The sequence below is a fragment of the Chanodichthys erythropterus genome, chromosome 8 (assembly GCF_024489055.1).
Source record: "Chanodichthys erythropterus isolate Z2021 chromosome 8, ASM2448905v1, whole genome shotgun sequence".
Taxonomy (NCBI): domain Eukaryota; kingdom Metazoa; phylum Chordata; class Actinopteri; order Cypriniformes; family Xenocyprididae; genus Chanodichthys; species Chanodichthys erythropterus.
This window is the reverse complement of record NC_090228.1, coordinates 27,820,517-27,840,660: the sequence shown is the minus strand read 5'-3', so window position 1 is coordinate 27,840,660 and position 20,144 is coordinate 27,820,517. Positions and strand designations below refer to the sequence as shown.

Below are 20,144 nucleotides of genomic sequence, written 5' to 3'. Positions count from 1 at the left end.
CTATGTATCCCTGCCTCTGCTGAATTATTTTTATCCCCTTTATCCCGGTGGGAATAAATAAAATATCCGGCTTCGCCTCAGCGCCAGATCGCACCCTGTATATGTATGTAAATAGAATCTACCTATATATGGTGAACATATTCCTAGTCTTTACACTGTGTCTACTGTCTACACCTGATGCAGGAAGCACGATGTGACAAATCTCCGAAGTAAATGCCTCGTTCTAATTATGACCAAGCAGCAGTCGCAATATGTCTAATAGGAAGGACAAATGGATTTGCAGCGGTCGCTTTGCACGCCCGGTGTAGAGAGTTACTTGCTGTGTGGCAAGGTAAGACGCGACAATGTTAGACACGGTGTTGGCATTAAAAAAAAATTTGAAAATAACAGTGAGGAATCGATTCTTTCGATTCCAGAAACAGGAATCGGAATCAATTCCAAAAAATACGGAATCGAACAGCCCTACCTTTAAGGTGAACTGATGGACTATTTTAGTTAATATAATATTACACTAAACTTGATTATGAATTATATTAGCTAATATCCTGTACCTGCTTCATATCCTGTTTCAATATCCTGTACCTGCTTCATATCCTGTTTCAATATCCTGTACCTGCTTCATATCCTGTTTCAATATCCTGTACCTGCTTCATATCCTGTTTCAATATCCTGTACCTGCTTCATATCCTGTTTCAATATCCTGTACCTGCTTCATATCCTGTTTCAATATCCTGTAGCTGCTTCATATCCTGTTTCAATATCCTGTACCTGCTTCATATCCTGTTTCAATATCCTGTACCTGCTTCATATCCTGTTTCAATATCCTGTAACTGCTTCATATCCTGTTTCAATATCCTGTAACTGCTTCATATCCTGTTTCAATATCCTGTAACTGCTTCATATCCTGTTTCAATATCCTGTACCTGCTTCATATCCTGTTTCAATATCCTGTACCTGCTTCATATCCTGTTTCAATATCCTGTACCTGCTTCATATCCTGTTTCAATATCCTGTACCTGCTTCATATCCTGTTTTAAAATCCTGTACCTGCTTCATATCCTGTTTCAATATCCTGTACCTGCTTCATATCCTGTTTCAATATCCTGTAGCTGCTTCATATCCTGTTTCAATATCCTGTACCTGCTTCATATCCTGTTTCAATATCCTGTAGCTGCTTCATATCCTGTTTCAATATCCTGTACCTGCTTCATATCCTGTTTCAATATCCTGTAACTGCTTCATATCCTGTTTCAATATCCTGTACCTGCTTCATATCCTGTTTCAATATCCTGTAGCTGCTTCATATCCTGTTTCAATATCCTGTAGCTGCTTCATATCCTGTTTCAATATCCTGTACCTGCTTCATATCCTGTTTCATATTCATATCCTGTTTCAATATCCTGTACCTGCTTCATATCCTGTTTCAATATCCTGTACCTGCTTCATATCCTGTTTCAATATCCTGTACCTGCTTCATATCCTGTTTTAAAATCCTGTACCTGCTTCATATCCTGTTTCAATATCCTGTACCTGCTTCATATCCTGTTTCAATATCCTGTACCTGCTTCATATCCTGTTTCAATATCCTGTACCTGCTTCATATCCTGTTTCAATATCCTGTAACTGCTTCATATCCTGTTTCAATATCCTGTACCTGCTTCATATCCTGTTTCAATATCCTGTACCTGCTTCATATCCTGTTTTAAAATCCTGTACCTGCTTCATATCCTGTTTTAAAATCCTGTACCTGCTTCATATCCTGTTTCAATATCCTGTACCTGCTTCATATCCTGTTTCAATATCCTGTACCTGCTTCATATCCTGTTTCAATATCCTGTACCTGCTTCATATCCTGTTTCAATATCCTGTACCTGCTTCATATCCTGTTTCAATATCCTGTACCTGCTTCATATCCTGTTTCAATAGGAGGAGTGAACAAAGAGCAGGACAGACGGACAGTTCTCTCGTAGTGGATCAGAACCATCAGAACCTACGAGATCAAAGGCGGATATCACGGGATTCACACTCGCGCGCTGTGTTGCTGAAAAACTGGATGTAATTTAAGTTCTGTTGCTTTTATATGAAAATAAACATAATGAACAAGACATCCAAAGTACTTGTCATTTATTTCCATTCAAAAGATGTGTGTATCACTCATTTCAATTTTAATTACAGACATGTTTTTTATATATTTTTTTATAAATGACAACAATCACATAACCCACAGAGAGATCACACTGTCAGAGAGTTTGGGAATATTTGCACATTATGTTTACACATAAAAACTTGGTTTTAGAGTTTTAAAATCAAACATTTAAAAAAAAGAGATCAATACATCACGGTTACAGTATCATGTTATTAACTTAATTCAGACTCACTTTATGTGATTAATTAGTGTAATGGATCCTTCGGGCAGTTGTGGCCTAATGGTTGGTGAGGTCAGAATGGTAACCTGAAGGTTGTGGGTTTGATTCTCAATACCAGCAGGAAATGACTGAGATGCTCTTGAGCAAGACACAGAACTCAAGTGTGTGTGTGTGTGTTCACTACTCTCTGATCCTAATGTGTGTGTACTAACTTGTATGGGTTACCATCCCTTCACGTCACTTTCACTATAATATGGTGAAATATGAAACATTCATCACATGTATCTCATAACATCAGTGTATGTAGTAGTTTCATGGAGTGTCTTAGAAATGGTAATAAGAAAGGCTAAATCTGTGTTTAGTTTATGTATGCATCTCTGAGTGAATCAAACTAATGACCTAGACAAGACAGCACAGTAAACACAAAGACTACAGAAACAAGAAAGACGTTATTTCCTTATTTATTATTTCAACATGATTATTCTTCAGATGTTGTTGGTAAGAAACACTGAGATGTTTACATGCACAGCGATACTCCCTGAGATCAGTTTATTGAAATATAATATATATATAATATATATATATATATATATATATATATATATATATATATATATATATATATATATATATATATATATATATTATAGTTATATAATATAACCCTGTAGAGAAGTTGTGTTTGTAGAAATGTCCTTTAGAATAATGAATGGAGCATGTCTTTCATGTTAATAAGAGATTCAGATGTGCATTACATTAATAAAGATGGTGATGCCTGAGAAAACGCTAATCTTTTCTCCTGTTCATTCAGGATTGAATTTTTTTTTTTTTTTTCAGAAAAAAATAAAAAAAAATATAATTTTAGACTCTTATTCCTCATCTGGGATTGTGTAGAGCGTCCGGCCAAAGAGAGGGGAAGAGCTGACCACCGAACAAAATCACAATTGGTCTTGAAAAGATCTAAACACTTGCGTGTAATTATTACCCCTAAATATTTAAAACTATAAAGAGCAACTTTAAAGGTGCCATCGAACATTTTTTTACAAGATGTAATATAAGTCTAAGGTGTCCCCTGAATGTGTCTGTGAAGTTTCAGCTCAAAATACCCCATAGATTTTTTTAAATTATTTTTTTTTAACTGTCTATTTTGGGGCATCATTAACTATGCACCGATTCAGGGGCTGCTGGCCCTTTAAATCTCATGCTCCCTGCCCATCGAGCTCACGACTCTATAATACAGTGCATTTATAAAGTTCACAAAGCTAATATAACCCTCAAATGGATCTTTACAAGATATTCGTCATGTATGCTGCATGCATGCTTCTGATCATGTGAGTATAGTGTTTATTTGAGTGTTTATATTTGATTCTGATAGTGCTCTGTGGCTAACGCTAACACTACACACTGTTGGAGAGATTTATAAAGAATGAAGTTGTGTTTGTGAATTATACAGACTGCAAGTGTTTAAAAATGAAAATAATGACGGCTCTTGTCTCTGTGAATACAGTAAGAAACGATGGTAACTTTAACTACATTTAACAGTACATTAGCAACATGCTAATGAAACATTTAGAAAGACAATTTACAAATATCACTAAAAATATCATGATATCATGGATCATGTCAGTTATTATTGCTCCATCTGCCATTTTTCGCTGTTGTTCTTGCTTGCTTACCTAGTCTGATGATTCAGCTGTGCACAGATCCAGACGTTAATACTGGCTGCCCTTGTCTAATGCCTTGAACATGAGCTGGCATACGCAAATATTGGGGGCGTACATATTAATGATCCTGACTGTTACGTAACAGTCGGTGTTATGTTGAGATTCGCGTGTTCTTCAGAGGTCTTTTAAACAAATGAGATTTATATAAGAAGGAGGAAACAATGGAGTTTGAGACTCACTGTATGTCATTTCCATGTACTGAACTCTTGTTATTCAACTATGCCAAGATAAATTCAATTTTTGAATCTAGGCAACCTTTAAACACTGAAGCACAAGCTGGAAAATCAGAAACATGGAGAGTTTTTAGCAATACATAATCAACATCACAAAAATATAGTGTTAATGAAAAATGATATATACTCAGTTATCCCTGATTTAAAGAGAAATAAATGTGTAAAAGAGGAGATCATTATAATCAATCATAGTCTAAGAAGGGAAAAGCCTATACATAAAAATAAAGTTGCAGACTATTTTCTTCAGTAAGGTTCAATTAGATGATCCCTAAATCCAAGCCAATGGATGCTCCATTTCTGAGGAGTCTTTGTTTTCCAGAGCGACTCTGAGCTTCTGCCAGAAGACCCTGGTGTCCTCTCCGGGTTCAGGCCAGCTGAGATAGCTCTTCTTCTGGATTAGTCTCTTCATCCTGTAGTACGGAGACAGCTGATGACTCGGAATATGCTCCAGGAACACCAGGATAAGAACGTCTTTTTTCTCATCAAAGAGACGGAAACTAGCAACCTGGATCTCTCGGGAACACCACTCACTCTCCAGGTAGTGATGGCTATTCACACAGATGGTTTTGCAACTACTTTAAATGCCGTTAACAATATTATCCATGATAGGTTTGCCTGATTCAAAGTCCCTGTGGTGCAGACACAACTTCCAGCCCTGCTCGCCTTCCAGCTGAGGCAGCAGTTCCCTCATTACCCACAATTCATCATGAACATTATAGGAAATAAAAGCATCGTACTGCAGACCGTTGGGCTTTCTCTGCTGTTTGTTATCATGGAGGAAAGCAAGGAGAAGGTAATAGGCATAAACAACCTGCCATCTGAAGAAGTGAAAGAGAAAAGAGCAGAGAAGGGTCATTGACACTAGTGTGGCTGTGGAGATGAAGCAGAAGAACCCCACATCTACGTTACATGAATCCAGATCCAGGAGTTTGTGTCCTTTGACTTTGTCTGGGTAATTGCACGTGAGTTCATAAGCACTCTCGACTTCGGTGTCATTGCTGCTGATGGTCCAGTTGACGAACCAGGCGTTGGTACAGTCACATGAGAGATAATTTCCTCGCAGATCAAGGTAAATCAGAGTCGGCAGAGACCGGATCAAGGTCTCGTTAATGACGGATAAGGCGTTCGTGCTTACATGCAACAGATGCAGCTTACTGAGATTTGCGTTAATGAGAAAGTCCAAAGATTGCAAGCCAACTTTGGACAGGTGGAGTGTCTTGAGGACCCGGAGGGGCAGAAATATTCTCGTAGTGAGTGAAAGGAGTTCATTCCTGCTGAGATCCAGCTCCCACAGATAAAGAGTGTAAGTGAATGTGTCTGGATCTAAAGAGTTTATATTGAGATTCTCTGCTTGAAGTTCTTCCAAAGACCTCAGTCCCTTGAAAAGGTTTGAAGATAACACATTCCTTTATGACCTTGGCTAAAAATGTGCAGAGTCTTTAGCTTTCTTAGATTTTGAAAGGGTGGATGATCAAGAGGCTTCTGGTTGTCATATGAGATATAGTTATTGTTCAACAGAAGGGTTTTCAGGTTTGGGAGTCTTTTATTGAACCCCGAGAGTGTCAAGGATCTGTGAGGGAGGACTCAAACGCAGGATGAGTTTTACAGGTTTATTGACAAACTGGGAATATAGAGGGTGTGGAGGTGAACACAGTCCATACAATAGGAAGGGGGTGCGACACAAAGACGAGCACGCTGAGGGAACGGCCACTGAGAACAGCCCAGGTAGTAAGCAGGCCGGTGAGCATTGGCAGGTGTGCAGTATGAGGCCCAAAGATGTAGTAGGAGCCAGACAGGATCAAACAGCTAAAGCAGTTAGAACCATCAGAAACGATCAGGCACTGAACCGGTCTTGCTGCTTGTCGGGGAGAAGGAGCATCCACAGGGATCCTCAATCTGTAGGACAGGACAGGGGGAGACCAGAGACACTACGAGGACTAGACGAGACAGGTGGTTAGATGGTCTGGAACAGGGAAGACAACAATGGCAAAAAGGGATACGAGAATCTCCAACACAAAACGCTATGAGCTTAGGTGAACAAAAGACTAGAACACAGGCACGAAGCTTAACGAACTGGCAAAGACATGAGGGAAAGAGTGCACAATATAAAGGAGGCAAAGAACATGAGGAACAGGTGACAACACTTAGACAAACGAGGACTCAACAAGAAAGGGAGCAGGGAGGATAGGGAACAGGTGAAAACACTAAACAATGACTAGACCAGGGGGCGTGGTGACAAACAAGGAGGAGGGAACAGAGGAGCACATGGCAAACACAAACATAGACAAAGCCATGTGCTCAGACACAACATAAACAAGGACACATTAAACAAACACAAAACAGACAGGGCTGTCAGGGCAGAACCCTGACAGAGAGAGCTTGTTTGATTGCAAATTCAGGAAAATTAAATTTGTCAATCCATCGAAGGACCCCGCTTCAATAAATGAGATTTGATTGTCTGGAAGAGACAAATTCTTCAGGGATTTTAAAATCTCAAAATCTCCCCTACGGACCGAGTCCAGCTTGTTATTCGCTAGATCCAAAATCGTAAGTTTTTGAAGATCTTTTTTAAAATATCCATTGAGAACGAGTCTGTTAGATCCAATCATTAGAGTTTTTAAGCTTTTCAGATCTTTAAACGCAAAGTCCTCAATTAAAGATATATAATTACTGTACATCTGAAGGGTCCGTAATTGGGTTAAGTTGGCAAAATCAACACGACTTATGTTCTTTATATGGTTGAAGGTGATGAGGTCCAAAAACTGAAGACCCAGCAGGCTGCTGATGACAGCAGGAACGCTGTTCAGTCCGTTGTTGGACAGATCCAGCTCGGTTAACTGTGTGCAGAACTGCATCTCATCTTTGGATATGGATGTAATGTTGTTCCCCTGCAAGCCCAGAAATCTCAGAGAAGAAATCAGACAGCCGTTCCTCATCAAAGCTTTCACCTTTAAATCCCCCAGAGAGTGAAGCCTCAGGCTGGCCAGAGAAGAGTTGAAGGTCTGCAGGAGATCTGTGATCTTCTCCACGGGCAGCTGTATTCCACTTAGATCCAGATGTCGCACGCTTTGAAGATAGCTTCTATCCTGCACATCCCATGTCATGTTCTCAGCAATAAAAGCCAAGCTCAAATTATCCAGGCGAGAGAAAATATCTGCAGTGACACTGAACACTTCCAAAGGATTCTGAAATAAATCCAGGACTTTCAGTCTCAGAGATATGTTGGACACCTCAGAGGTCTGAAAAGAGCTGAAGTTATTGCTCCCAATGTGCACTTCCTGTAATTGAGGTAATGAAAAGAGCGGCTGAACTTTGCTTATTTGCTTCAGATGATTTCTGGACAGATTTACTTTTCTTAAACTGATCACGGGTGAAAATGCAGAGATGTTGATATTTGCGATCAAGTTGTCATTTAGATGCAACACAGTGAGATTTCTCAGATCCTGAAACATTCCTCCAGAGATGTCTATCAGTTGGTTGAAGACCAGATTCAACTCCTGCAAAGCCACCAAACTGCTGAACGCTCCGACCTCCACTTCCCAGATCCTGTTGTGTAGTGCAATAAAACTTTTAAGATTAGACAGATGAGAGAAATACTCCTGGTGTATCTTCTGTATGACATTGTCAGAAACGTCCAGATATGTGGCTTTGTCCGGTATATTCCTTGGTATAAAATGCAGGTTCCTCTTATTACAGAACACATTTATGTTTTGTGCATATTTCAAAGACCCTCTGACGGTACAGTTCTTTACTGAGTATCCATTGACCAGATTCATGAAAACACAGCAGTGAAGCAGCCATGAAGTCAAGCGAATGAAGCACATGATTTACTAATTTGTTCCCACTATTTGCAAAATTGTAACCATGATTTACCCATTCTTCCTGCTGATGCTTCACGTTTTATTGGTTGTACCAACTTTTGTTCTGTTTGTTCTGTTTTTTGTTATATGTCAGAAATGACAAGGAGGCAGCCTCACGCAATACAAAGTAAATGCCCCCCCCCCCCGTGGGCGTGGCCTAAATGCGCTCTGTCTCTATGAGCGAGAGATGGAGAGGAGGAGCCTAAAGGTAAACCCTGCCCTCTATTCAATGTTCCGTTTCACTTGGAAATACGTCACAACACTGGAGAAAACCTCCGGTTCACAGGGACTGTAACTATTTCTTTCAATCAATTTCTAAATTGTGTGCATGATTAACTATTTTGTCTTGCGCATGATTTAGCCTACTATTTTTTTCTGCATGTGATATAAAGGGGCTCCATATTTAACATAAAGATATGACAAAGATGCGGTGACGTCATGGTCAGAACAACAGGTTAGAGACGAGGCTCCGTCAGAAAAAAGGTAGAAAAAAGTGACAACTGCAGATACATAAAGCTTTCAGGATAAAAAAATAGCCAGTGAACAATATGACTACCACATCGAAAACAAGAAGACAAGGAAAACCAGGACATTTGAAAGAAACTGACAATAAATCACCGAGCACGAACAGCGCTAGAAGCGAGGAGCAGGTAGCACGTGAGGGTGAAATGTCTTTGATACAAGAAATGAGAAAACTTTGTGAAGAAAACAGTTAGGGACATAAACGAATAACAAAGACCCTTGAACGCTTGGAAAAGACTGTGAGAGATATTAAGGAGCAGCTCAGTGACCACCAGCAGAGGATTGGTGAGCTGGAGTGAGCGATGTGGAAGATGCGGGGGCAGAGCAGCACCGTGTGATACGGCACCTGTTTCAACATGAAAAACAACTCACAGCTGTTTGTGATGATTTACAAAACAGGCTGAGGAGAAACAACCTTCGATTATTTCAAATACCAGAGAGGAGTGAACATGGGGACATGGTTGCGTTTGTGAAAGCCCTGCTTCCCAAAGTACTGACGTTACCATATCAGGAACATGGCCTAAACAACTAAACAAGATGGTGTCATTTCACTGGTCTAAACAAGCATTTAGGTAATTGGGGATTAATATCACACCTGAAACTACAAGACTCTTTGAGGCAAACTATAATAAGCTATTTAATCAAATAAGGAATGATCTAGTTCATTGGGAAGTTCTTCCTTTATCTCTGTTTGGCAGAGTTGAGACCATAAGGATGAACCTGCTCCCACGTTTCCTATTTTTATTCCAGTCGTTATCCATAAGATTTCCAATTTCCACTATTAATATGTTGAACAAATTAATTTCTCAATTTATATGGCAACACAAAAGACCTAGAACTAAACTTAAAACACTTTATCTGGCTAAAAATAAAGCAGGTTTGGCTTTGCCAGATATAAAATGTTATTATTGGGCAGCTCAACTAGCAGCAATTGTGACTTCCGATTCAACGCTGCTCAACGCTGCTGCCTGTCTGCTGTCTGACCTACGCTCAGAGCTTCGTGGAGTTTATCCTAAATCCTTCTCTTTATTCCTATTCACATAATATAACTTTCTTATTTTCACTAGATTACTTAACCTATTGCATAGTATTACTAAACGGAACGATTTATTACTAGCAATCCACCAGCGTAATCACCTAGTGTTAGCCATAGCCCGCTAGCCTGCTAGCTACCGTCTACTTTCTTTTTTCCTTTAAACCAACCTTCCTTGTCGATTGAATGGCGGATTCATCCGATGTATGTTATTCTGATCTGTCCTCGCCAGATCGGGAAGCTGTGGAGACGTTGCTGCCCGGCATTCATCGATCCACCGCGAGGTACAGCGTCCCGCACATCACCCTCGCCCCAGGCACCGGCAAGCGACCGAGACATCCAGCCAGCGAGTCCCGTGTGCGTTGCACTTTTTTGGACGGCGTTCATCAAATACACGGTCAGTCATGTCCGACGATTATCATGTGTAGTAAATGCAACATGTACAGCTTAGCTCTTTCTGTCAGCAGTGAGACTTACACATGTGATAAATGCAGGGATATTGTCAGGCTGACAGAGAATCTCAGAATTAGAGACACACATCCAAACTTTAATTGAGGATAGTGAGACTGAAAGGGCCTTAGATACTGCTTTGGATGCGACTAGCCTAGTAAACACTGCACATTCGGTTCCGGTTGTAGAAGCCACGCAGCAGGCTAACTGGGTGACTGTGAGGCGGCATAATGGCAAGAACAAACACCACTCTTCCGTTCCGATTAGAACATCAAACAGGTTCTCCCCACTCAGTGACGCACCCACTGAGAATCCTGTTGAAAGTGCCCTAGTAATTGGCGATTCTATTACACGGAACGTGAAAATAGAGACACCAGCCACCATAGTCACATGTTTGCCGGGAGCCAGAGCACCTGACATCAAAGCAAATTTAAAAGTGCTGGCTAAAGCTAAACGTAAATATTCTAAAATCATTATCCACGTCGGCACAAATGATGTTCGACTTCGCCAGTCGGAGATCACTAAAATTAACATAAAAGAGGTGTGTGAACTCGCAAATTCAATGTTAGCAAAAGTAATTTGTTCTGGCCCTCTTCCTGTTCGTCGGAGTGATGAGATAGTTAGCAGGTTATCATCACTCAATGGCTGGCTGTCTAAGTGGTGTGCGCAGAATAATATAGGTTTCATAGACAATTGGAAAAGCTTTTGGGGCAGACCTGATCTGTTGAAAAGAGATGGTATTCATCCCTCCCGGGATGGTGCTGCTCTTCTATCTAGAAATTTGGCAAATAGTCTTAGAGCTGAAACATGACAAACCAGGGCCCAGATCAGGACGCAGACAAACTGGCTAAACCGACCGTCTGCTAGCCGCCTCACGTCACAGAACTCAGATAATTCACAGCACATAGAAACTCTTTCACCTAGATATTATCACATAGAGACTGTGTCTGTACCTCGAACTAGTAAATACAAAAAACTTCCGAAACCTTTTAAGGGTAAAAATTTAATTGATGTTCAAAAAATGAAAATCACAGATAAATCAGATAAACAAATGATAAAGCTTGGGTCACTGAATATTAGATCTATTTCTTCAAAAGCACTTATTGTAAATGAAATTATCACAGACAATAAACTAGACTTGCTGTGTTTGACAGAAACCTGGCTAAAACCAGACGATTACATTACTTTAAATGAATCTAGTCCTCAAGGTTATGATTATCGACACAATCCTCGACAGAAAGGCAAAGGGGGAGGTGTTGCTGTAATTTATAGTAATATATTCAGAATCACTCAAAAGAATTTCAAATATAATTCCTTTGAAGTGATGGTGCTTTATGTAACATTATGTAAGTTGGCATTTGTGCTGGCTACTGGCCACCAGGGCACCATACTGACTTCATCAAAGAATTTGCTGATTTTCTATCAGAGTTAGTACTGGCTGCGGATAAAGTCCTTGTTGTTGGTGATTTTAATATCCATGTAGATAATAATAAAGACGCATTTGAATTGGCATTTGCAGACATTTTAAACCCTATTGGAGTTAGACAACACGTGTCAGGACCCACTCATTGTCGTAATCATACCCTAGATCTAATACTGTCGCATGGAATTGATATTGATGCTGTTGAAATTCTACAGAAGAGTGATGATATATCAGATCATTATCTAGTCTCGTGTATAATACAATTAGCCAAGGCTGCAAAACCACCACCCAGCCATAAATATTGTAGAACCATCACGTCTACCACTAAAGATTGCTTTATAAATAATCTCCCCGAGCAGTTTCATCGCCTTAGTATACCTGACAACTTAGAAGAACTCGATGCTGCAACAGAAAATATTGGCTCTCTCTTTCCCAGCACATTAGATGCAGTCGCTCCTTTACGTCTAAAGAAGATTAAGGAAACTAATCCAACGCCGTGGTATGATGAGCACACTCGGGCTCTAAAACGAGCTGTTAGAAAAGCTGAACGTAGTTGGAAAAAAAAAAATAGAAGTTTTTCGCCTTTTGTGGAAAGAAAAAATGATTGAGCACAGAACGGCTATAAGAAATGCTAGATCTACTTATTTTTCAAATCTCTTAATAGAAAACAAACATAATCCTAGGTATTTATTTGACACAGTGGCTAAATTAACTAGAAACAGAGATTCAACTGCTGACGTTTCCATAGAGCACAGCAGTAATGACTTTATGAACTTCTTTACTTGCAAGATTGATAATATTAGAGAGAAAATTATAAACATGCAACCGTCTACAGTTTCGCTTCAGACAGTGCACTGTAGTGTCCCTGAGGTAAAACTAGAATCATTCGCCGCTATAGGAGAGGAAGAATTATCTAAACTTATCAAATCATCAAAATCAACGACATGTATGTTAGACCCAATGCCGACTAAACTACTGAAAGAAATGCTTCCAGAGGTCGTAGGTCCACTTCTTGATATAATTAATTCATCTTTAACACTAGGACACGTGCCAAAAACCTTTAAGCAGGCTATTATTAAACCTCTTATTAAACCTCAACTAGATCCAAGAGATTTAGTAAATTACAGGCCAATCTCGAATCTACCTTTTCTGTCAAAGATACTAGAAAAGGCAGTTTCAACACAACTGTGTTCCTTTTTTAGAAAGAAATGGAATCTGTGAGGATTTCCAGTCAGGATTTAGACCATACCATAGTACTGAGACTGCTCTCGTTAGAGTTACAAACGATCTACTCTTATCATCCGATCGTGGCTGTATTTCTCTATTAGTGTTATTAGATCTCAGTGCTGCTTTTGACACTATCGATCACAACATTCTTCTAAAAAGACTTGAAAACTATATTGGCATTAGTGGAATTGCTTTGGCATGGTTCAAATCGTACTTATCTGACCGTTATCAGTCTGTAGTAGTTAATGAAGAGATGTCGTATCGATCACAGGTTAAATATGGAGTACCACAAGGCTCAGTATTAGGACCGTTGCTTTTCACTCTGTACATGCTGCCTTTAGGAGAGATAATTAGGAAGCATGGTGTTAGTTTTCACTGCTACGCTGACGATACTCAGCTCTATATTTCCTCGCGATCTGACGAAACCTACAAATTCACAAAACTAACAGAATGCATAGCTGACATTAAAAACTGGATGACAAGAAATTTCTTATTATTAAATTCAGAAAAAACTGATATCCTAATCTTTGGACCAAAAACTTCCTCACGAAAAAACCTTGAATACTCTCTAAGACTTGACGGGTGCTCCATTGAACCTTCGTCAATTAGGAACCTGGGTTTGCTCTTTGATACCAATCTTTCATTTGAAAGTCATGTTTCTAGTATCTGTAAAACCGCCTTCTTCCATCTAAAAAATATATCTAAATTACTTTATATGCTCTCAATGACAAATGCGGAACAGTTGGTTCATGCATTCATGACTTCAAGACTAGATTATTGTAACGCTCTACTGGGTGGTTGTTCTGCTCAGCTTTTAAACAGACTACAGTTGGTCCAAAATGCGGCAGCTAGAGTTCTTACTAGAACCAGAAAGTATGACCATATTAGCCCAGTTCTGTCAACATTACATTGGCTCCCTATTAAACATCGTATAGATTTTAAAATCTTGCTACTTACTTATAAAGCTCTAAATGGTTTAGCTCCCCAGTACCTAAGTGAGCTCTTAATGCATTATAGTCCTTCACGTTTATTGCGATCTCAGAATTTAGGCCAGTTGATAATACCCAGAATATCAAAATCAACTGAAGGCGGCAGATCCTTTTCCTATTTAGCACCTAAACTCTGGAACAATCTTCCTAGCATTGTTCGGGAAGCAGACACACTCTGTCAGTTTAAATCTAGACTAAAAACACATCTCTTTAACCTGGCATACACATAACACATTATCAATACATTAACATTTTTCAAATCCGTTAAAGGATTGTTACGCTGCAATAATTAAGTCGGCCGGAACCGAGAACATTTCCTATAATACTAGATATACCTGTACTTCAGAATAAGAATGGCATCTACACTAATATCTGTCTCTCTGCTTATCCTGAGGTTTGCCGGGTGCTGGATTCAGGCCGTATCCAGATCAGATGGAGAACCTGTGTCTGGACCTGACTACAACGTAGCCCAGGAGACAATAGGCCTACAGACCCAGTTCTGGCTGCACCTATAATTCTGATTTTTAATCCCCGTATCCACTTACATATATTTATATATAATCTATTTTTAATCTCTATAATAAAAATGTATAATTCAGATTTTGATCTCCATATCCATTTACATATATTATATATATCTTCCAAGGGGTTTTTTTCCCTCCTAGGACTTTTTTCCCAGTGCTAGCACGCTGGGTTTTTCTCCTAGGGTTTTTTTTCCACCCCTGGGAGTCAGCCGACATTGGCTTAATGTAGCACCATCTTGTATATGTTACATATTACCACGCTTGGTTGTACAGCTTATTTTTAACCACTTCCCTTTTTCTGTGCTTCTAATATGTAAAGCTGCTTTGAACAATTACCAATTGTAAAAGCGCTTTATAAATAAATTTGACTTGACTTGACTTGACTTGACTTGACTTGACTTGACTTGGATCAGTGGAGATGAGGAAGCAAAGTGGACTCAAATGGAGCAAGGGGAAGTTAAGGGCGCACAACTGTCTGCCCTACCCTTTATGGATCTAAAACATCTCAGTAAAATGAAGATTGACAATGAATGGATAAATCATACAATAAAGGTATGGGCAGAAGTGAAGAAAACGCTTAAGGATGTTGGAACAATTTCTCGAGCAATGGCCATAGCGGGTAATATAGATTTTCCACCTTCAGTGTGTGATCATGGTTTTAGGAGATGGGCAGTTAAAGGCCTCTTTATTTTTAGTCAGCTCTTTGAAGAAACACACTTAAAGTCTCGTTTTTCTTCTTTAACAGAAAAACGTCTCCCTGTCGGTAAACATGTTTCTCATCTTTATAAAAGATTGTTAAGAGACATGGCTGGAAACACTTACAATATTAAGAAGCTAATACAGTAATAGAGGACGAGTTATGGGATAAACTCTGTTATAGGTGCCATAAGGGAATGAACAGTCAACAGTGGAAGGAATTCGACTGGAAAATTAAAATACGGTATTTTCATACTCCTCTGGTTAAGACCCCTCTGCTCCTTTATGCTGGAGACAATGTGGTAAAACAGGCGACCATACATATATATTTTGGGACTGTCCAGTAATCCTTGCGTATTGGACAAATATTAAAGAAGAGATGGAGAAAATTGTAAAAAGAGAAGATTTTTCTTACTGTGTGTTATATCAGTTGATGTTTTCAATGCTGACCAAAGATATATTTTACGTGTATTACTACTAATTGCCAAAAAAACACAAAAAAACATTACTGCTAATTGGAAGTCTGTGAGATCACCAACTGTAACTGAATGGAAACAGAGACTAAAACAGATTTACATGATGGAAAAAATGACTGCATCATTACAGTTGAAAACTGACCTTTTTAATCAGAGTTGCAGAATATTTAAATTTATAAATTAAAATAAGTTTGTTATTGTATCACTTGTCTCAGATAATGTTCTTTTTGTTTTGTTTTTTCTGTGAAAAATATAAATAAAAAGTTAAACTACTAAAAAGATATGACAAAGATTTCTGGTACACATGATCTTTAATGTGTCTATATTAATATATGAATTCACAGTTATTCAGTTTTGTCGAGTGTGGTCATAGAATGAGTGATCATGGTGATGGAAACAGTAGTGACAGGTACAGGATAATACAGGATTTCCAGTTTCAGTTGTTAAATACTGTAAATACTGCACTAAATTAAAATCCAGTAAATACTGCACTAAATTAAAGGTTCAAATGCTACAAATTACAGTATTGATGTTTTAAATGCACTTGCACTAATATAATGTAACGGTGTGTCACCACAGGCAAGAAGAAAGCAGGTTTCCAAATAACACAAAAGGTTTATTAATAACTCAAAATGATGGTAAGGCACGTCCAGCTGAAAATACGTTTCTATTTGTACGTAAAATTTGACCATTGCAAACGTATGCATGTGACGTATAAATAGACACATATACGTACGATATACACGTATTTGGGCTTCAAAAATGTAAAGGTTTATACATATTTCACATAAATAACGCATAAATGCTTACCTATCGCCTATACTTTAAAGTGTAGCCTATAGGTGGCCGGATAATGTGTGTGTTTTCTACCAAATTCCATGGATGATTCTCATAACTGCAGCTTATTCGATCAGGTATTGCGCCTTGTAATGTGCTTTTTAAATAATAATAATTTTCATATATAATTCTACATTCATTGGCGTCCAGATGATCCTTCACGTTCCCTTAACGCAGGGGTGGGGGACGTCCGGCCTCCGGGCCTCATACGGCCCGCGAGACAGTTTGATCCGGCCCACGAGTCAATTAAAAATAAATAAATGAATAAATAATAATGATAATTGTAATCATGTAACCCAGGCTGCGCTGCTGCTGCTCTAAGCATGAGCAGATGAAAGAGAAAGACACGAGACTGCTGCACAGGTTTCCAGAAACCCTCTGTGAGAAAACGGATATAATTATTATCTGATTATATTATGTTAGTTACAATATAATTATGTTATTGCAGTGATGGAAGTGTTGCAGTGATGCAGTGGTGGAGCCTGGCTGGATGTTAGCATGATGATGCATTGCTAAAGAGTATCTAACACCGTCTTTTTTCTTCTTTAATAATTAAGATGATGTTTTATGAGCTCAGATTACGTCAGAGTTACTGTAATAATTGAGATTGACCATTCATAACTTTAAAAACACAGCTGTATTTTGTATTTTGCCTCAAGTATCAGATTTTTGAAGGCAGTCTGAGTTGATCTTCCATTGACCAGCTGGTCCAGGCTTGGATTAGCTCATTTCCTTGTTGGACCAGCTTTGATCTGCTCATGACCATCTCAAAAGGCTTGGACCGACTTCGACCTGTTTATAACCACTTTATGACATTTTCCAGAACACATCACCCCGGCAGCAGCGTTAGCCAGCATGGGACTTTTTACAAGCATAAAAACACAACCTGCTACATGTATGGTCATCATGTGAAAATGTTCTTCACACTGTTCATCACAGGATGCCTGGGACTGCGCTAAAAATGAGCAGATCATGCAATGTCCACATTTCAGTGGCTTGAAAAACCTGCAAACACTGCGGGCAAAAACAAGACAAGAAAAAGGCAGAAAATCAATGACAAATGGGTCAAAAACATGAATTTCTGCAAATGTTCTGGTAAGTCACTATATTAAACTCATTCAAGTTGAAGCGTGATGAACTCTATTAAAGGGACAGTTCATGTGAAGCTGAAATGTGTTTTCAGAAAGAAATCTCCGTCTTCCTCTAATTCTTCACACACAGAGCTGCTGCGTCCGGCTCAGTGGATTGATCACGTGTGTTGAGTTGTGTATAAAAGTGTTTTCTTAACTTTTCTGGAATATTTTCCAACAACATTTAAGGCACATGAAGACAGGTGGAGATGAAAGAAAAAGAGTCTTTATATCTGACACACTCTCAGTTGAGTTCAGGAAGCGTTTTCCTCATGAGCTGATGATCTGAATGAGGTGTTTTCAATAAGGAAGACCATCAGAGGGTCCATCAGAGATTGGTGCTTCTCAATCAGATCACTACGCAAGTTCTGAAGCGCTAAACTTCAATCAGGTGAGCCGACTCATTACACATGACGCCTGACAACGACACGCAATATATGTTTTAAAACACAAACTGTTATTTAATTATATTTGATCGTTAGACAGGTCATGTGAACACAATCTAGCGAACACTGATCATTTATTCATTTATTACTCCTGACGGCTAAATGTTGCTCGTATGTAACAAGCAAAGTTTCATCATCATTTGAATCATTATGATCTCGCAAGTACTTCCATGTGATGTCATAAAGATATCAGCTCTGCTGTAGTTCATAAATACAGTAGTGATGTGGTACATGAGGACGCTGTCATGTCGCCGGAGATGTGTCGTGAGCCAGGACCCCTGCTGTCCTCACCAGTGCCTGAATCTGTACACCATATACTGATGACGAGTTTGGGAGCAGATTAAGACGCACCCATTAATGGGGAGATGAGAGGGTCTGAATCTCTTACCATTGGAGAAAGCCTAACAGCTGACTTGATCATGGAATGGAAACATTTATGTTAAAAACTGTACATGGTCCCTTTATAAATAAATAAAGTGAAGAAGTAAAGGGACTTCAGCCTATGGTGTGACATCAGTTCCCGCCGTTCAAAGTTTTCTGACAGTCACAGTTTACATGAATCAGTTTCTCGTGGATCAGCGCTCTGGTCTTGTGAATAAATCTTCAGTACTTGGTGTCGTGTCACAGTAAATGTACAGTAGGACTGCATTGTGCTTTAATTTTCTCTCCATCCAGCCAGCATTGTGTATGTGTGAAGCCTCAGTCCTTTTCAAATAGAAATATAATTCTGTTTTTGCTCTCTTCCTAATAGACTGCCCAGTGCACTGAAACAATGAAGACTTTCCATTTGTAAAAACCATGGGAAAGTAATGGAAGTAACATTGAATTTATTTTATTCAGCTTGAATGTGGATTTCTGTGAGACAGCTTCAGACAGCTTTGGGATTTAAAAAAAAAAGAAATCATTTAACTTTCTGAGAAAAAAACAAAAAAAATAAAGTAATTTGCTTAATTTCAGGGGAAAAAGAGACAAAGGTGCGCTGGCATCTGTGCTCCGGCTGGGATGGACTTTTGATATTGATATTGATTTATATTGAATAATGCATTTTATTTAACGGCGCCTTTCAAAACACCCAAGGTCACATTTATCATGGACCTGTGCTAGCCGAGATATGAAACAGTTTATATTCACACACACACACACACACACACACACACACACACACACACACGCTTCCCTGTCACTATCAGAGCTACGCCGCACTCAACATGGATATGGTGATGTTCCTACAATCTGTTCACAGTGGATCTGGTCTCATTGAACTAGAAAGAGTCAACAGGGGGCAGTGTTTGTTCAACTTCTAATACGCCTCTTTAAAAGAAAAAAAGATAAGACCGGGTTATTTGAACTTTAACTTTTTAAACTTTTTTACTTACCCTCTTTAAGTTGTGCGATTTCATCGTCTGGTAATGAAATGTCAAGCACAGGAACATGCATCCCGAGGTTTGGTCCTCTGAGTATCTGCTGTCCTCCCATTCAGGGTTTGGTATGGCTGCATCCTAAAGAAATTATTATTTTATTTTTTTTCCTTTTCACACTTAACGTTTATTAGCTCTGGATCCATAACTGGATTTTGGAGCACAACTGATTAGGTGTCAGATTTTGTTCTGTCCTCATGGGATGGTGGTCCCACCCCTCTCCAAAGACATCCAAGCTGGCCTGGATGCTTTCAGGAAGACATAATGACAGCTGAATAAGTGCGAGGATCTGCTAATATCCAGCAGGTGACTGTCCTCCAGTGTGTGCGGGATGTTGTAGTAGATGCTTGTGACCCCTACAGATACATCACGCCAGAGACGCTCGATTCTGTGGGACAAGAGTATATAGATGAGTACAGTGATCCTGGAGAGTCTGATAAACATTTATCTGCCTACAGCTTTATATCAACCCTTCAGAGCTCGATTAGCTTGTTTGTTCAGGTTTGATCAGGGTTGGAGTGTCTCTCCAGGACCGACGTTAGCCACCCTAGACCTAGCAGAACCAGCACTGATGAACCACACTATATATGACTTTAAATCACTCTACTGGCCTCTCTTATGAAACTCAACCTGAACAAATGTGTAGATCATGACTTAATGTGAATAATGAATTGACACATTAGTATCTGTAGCTGAAAACTATGATGTTAACTATGATGCCAGGTCTCACTGGAGCTTCTAGACCACATAAAAACACTTGAACATTGTGATGAACCCCACTGTATAGTAG

At 39.2% G+C, this 20,144-nt stretch overlaps 1 protein-coding gene and 1 pseudogene across 1 annotated transcript in view; both read right to left on the bottom strand.

Annotated features, from left to right (window-relative positions):
* The window catches only part of LOC137024667 (NACHT, LRR and PYD domains-containing protein 12-like), a 192,114-nt gene that overhangs the window by 64,558 nt on the left and 107,412 nt on the right, over positions 1 to 20,144 (bottom strand). The gene's annotated exons all lie outside the window — the stretch shown is intronic.
* On the bottom strand, positions 4,592 to 8,147 carry LOC137023996 (toll-like receptor 13; annotated as a pseudogene).